Raw genomic sequence first — 3924 nt, 5'->3', positions numbered from 1 at the left:
GAATTCTAGCAGCCCTTGGAATGATAGCTACAGAAATCCTTAGCAACCCGACTTTCAGGCCAGCTCTCCTTCACACACATCACTTCCAGGAGACAGACTGTCATTCTAGGTTTGTAAGGAGACACAAGCTCTCCACCTAACATGGCTTTTCAGGTGTGTTAAGTTATAACAGTAGCACGAAGCACTATTATCTGTGCAAAAGTCTCAACAGTGCTAAGAAAATAATGAAGTTAGCATAAATGAAGTCTGATGTTTGATCACATGTACCCAAAACATGGCTCTAATTGGAAAGTATACGATTACCACTCACTGATAATTAATATTCGTGTGTTGTTTTAGACCAGAAAGTAAGAATGATTGGTTCTACCTTGTTTAATTTATCTCAGTGAGAGATTTCATAACATTGTATAGTTTGATGAATTAATTTATTTAACTTGTCAGTGTTAATAACACTGATTAGAATGAAGAAATTATAATGGGCCATAGGAACAGAGTCTGAACAGTAACTCTAACTATTCTCACTTCATTAATAGTATACTTTATTAATTCCTTTTTCATTAAAGTATATGTGATGGGAAATAAAGCATTTCATAAGAAATTATGTTTTCTCTTTTACTTATAATTCATTATAACTGGATAGTCATTCAAAATCTAGAAGTAAATTTATTTCCAAAACTCAAATTTGGCCTGGACCTTTGTCAACCTCACTGATGCTCATAAAAGCACTTTGATTAATTGTTAATTTTCAATATGTATTTGGAAGATGAACCCCCATATACAAACGATCTGTGTACAGGACAATTTTATTTTATTGCTCTTTCACACTGGCCTTAATTCAGTTTTGGAGCAAATGAGCTTCTATTAACATTTGCTCTGTTATATATTATTGTGACTTTGTGCTATGAACCAATGTCCTTATTATAACTTTTGTCTTAAAACTCTGCTTGACATGCATTTAAATGTACATGGTGTGTCCACTTGACTACTGCTTCATACTTAAAAATCCATTCTTCCACCAGATTGCTGTGGAGCATTTTTTATACCATTTACATTTTTGTTAATAACACCTATTTGCATTCTTAAGTCTCAAATTTTATCTTAAAGATAAAATTGAGGATAATTCATAATTGATATCAAATGTTATCATCTTTTATTGGTATGCCAGCCTATATGTTAGTATACTTCTATAATTGCCACTGCTATTTTATACCATTATTTTGAGTCATGTGTCATTCACACATGATGATTTGACTGTTGATTACTAAAAATGAATTCTATTTTGCTTTATTATACTGGTCACAATGTGTGGACAAGGCATCCTTGATTTTCTTCCATTCAGGACAGTTAAAAGGTCAACCAGTGTATCTAAAAGAGATCACCTGTTTTTCATTCTGCCTAATTCACCTAATAATACATTACTATTAGGAGGCATTACAGATTAAAAGTATAACATACTGAGAATATAAGTTAGAATGGAATTTACTTCCCTGCTTGTCTTTCATACTTTTCCCCTTTAAATAGCTATCAGTGGAATCCAGGGCTGTACAGAAGTAAATGAGCCATTGATTTTCAGTCACAGCACTTTGGTTCATGGGAAGAGTCTTTGGTTGGTTGTACTGTTCCTGGCTACTTCTCTCCACCTTGCAGTTTTTGAGATGGGGGTAGAGGAAGAAGAGGAAGAGGAAGAAGAAGGAAGAATTTTAACATCCTTAGCTTGCTTTTTGAGCTCTCCTTGTTTTATTGCCAAAACTTAAGTGCATATGGATTTCCTAATAGCTGACCTCCTAGTTGACTGAATGGACTCTTGTCAAAAGAGACACCTACTTTGTTCCAATGAGAGAATATTTTGCAGAATGCAGAGGTCTGTGGACACTTGAGAAGAAATATCTATTATTGTGAGCATCATTCAAAATATACCATTTTCCCCCTTTGCAAATATTCTTTGAATTCTGCCACTTATTCCAAGTTCGTGAATTTTTTGTATGAAGTGAAATAGGAAAACCTCTTTGTTTCCTATGTGAAACAATAAAAATTACTAGGTGAAATTATATAACAACTTTAAAAGAAAAAAAATCATAAAATTTTAAATGTGGAAAGTTATCTTTTAGGCATGAAATGAGTCAACTTATGGGGGAAATAAACTTTAATACATAAAATATGGCAAAACTGATCTAAATAACATATTTTATAATCACAGACTAAGTGGCAATATCTCTCATGGTCACCTGTGATCTTTGACCCAGTCTAATTTTAATGGTTTCTAAGGAGCATCTGGAGATGTTTCTGGATAATTTTACTCTCATAAGAAGCTAGTTTATTGTGATAACATTCATCTAAAGTAAGTTTCACCTGGTAAACTGAAAGCCTATTTAAAATATCTTTACTTTTCTGTCATCCTATTGCTTAGTTTTGTGCTTTCCTTATAGTTTTCCTTTACACCAATTCAGGTGTTTAAACATTAGACACAAAACATTTTTAACATTTGCTCTTTAGGCAAGAATTACTGATGAGGGGGAAAAAGTAAGCCTTCAACTATTAAGATTTCTGAGTTTTAATTTAGCATTTTTTGGGTGGCTAAAATTTTAGGCCGTTGAAAGATCATATTTAAAATGCTTAGGCAAACAACTTTTTTCAAAATCGTAGATTCGTTTTAATACCTCCTACGGTTTGAGAAAGTTCTTAATACTACCACTGTACTATGTAGAAAAAAGAAAAAAATAAAGCAGCAAAAGTTCAAAATGGTTCAAGGAATCCTTTTAAAGAGAGAAATATACACAATAAAACTGCCGATTTTTTACTTTATGTTTCCCTACTTAGGGGGTCTCTTTCCATCCACCTTCCCTTCTTATGCAACGGGTTTGTTTTGTTTTTATTTGTTTCTGCTGAATCACTAAATTTTCATCTTTGTCCCCAGGTACTACTCAGCATAAAAGTTAAAGGTGCAATTCAAAAAGCAATGCATTTTTTGTGGCAAGCGTAGGGAACCATTTCCCTAAAAGAAGCCCAGTTACTCGGCTCGTCCTTCCATCTGGGGAAGGAAGCTTCCAGGGAGCAAAGAGATCAAATGTGCTTTGCCTAGAGAAGCATCTCTCTCAGCTCTGGTGGCTGCTAATTCCGAACTGGCTGTTAAACGCGGAGCTTCCTAGGCTTCTGGCTGGCTCAGCCCAATGCAGAAGTCTTCCCCCTTCTCGAAAGACCCAAATCCCTACAGACCCAGCTTGGAGTTACTTTCCCTTCAAGGAGACTGAAATAATTGTGATTTGTGGTGCTCTCAGTTCGCGGTGGTATTTTCCTGTTGTGTTAAATGCCTCTTACCCAGTAATAGATGTGATTTATGTGGACGATGGAGGGGTGTGTGGTGGATTCGGTGATTAATCAGTGAATTCCCCTCCGCTGGCATCTCTCACTGCCCCTCTTTGCGTGATGTAAGATCAGACGTACTCTGCATTGAAAAGTCAAGACACACGAGCGGCTCGCTCGCGCTCACACACACACTCTCTCCCCCACGCGCGCGCATCCGTACACCTTCCACATCCTGCTCCAGGCAGGAGAAGGCGGACTGGCTGGGCTCACTGAGCTGAAGAATTCCAGTGACATTTGTAAATGACGCTGCTCGATTCGGGGCTCCGAGCTGCCGCCGCCGCCGCCGCCGCCGGGCCGAGGGTACCGCCGAGCAGGCTCCGGCTCAGGCTTCCTCCCCGGGCGACCAGGATGTCCGAGTTTCTCCTCGCCTTCCTCACTCTCTCGGGATTATTGCCTGTGGCCAAGGTGCTGACCCTGGGAGCCGACCGAGGTAAGGAGAAGCCCCCTCCCCCTTCCTTGCCCCCTGTCCTCTCCTTGGCTTTGCTGCTGGGCGACGCTTGCATCTAAGTGAGTGTGAAACTTAAGTCCTTGCGGCCCCGCTCCCGGGGACCGTGGGCCGCT

The sequence above is a fragment of the Muntiacus reevesi genome, chromosome 3, assembly GCF_963930625.1.
Source record: "Muntiacus reevesi chromosome 3, mMunRee1.1, whole genome shotgun sequence".
NCBI lineage: Eukaryota > Metazoa > Chordata > Mammalia > Artiodactyla > Cervidae > Muntiacus > Muntiacus reevesi.
The sequence above is the reverse complement of the archived record's forward strand: the minus strand, read 5'-3'. Positions refer to the sequence as shown.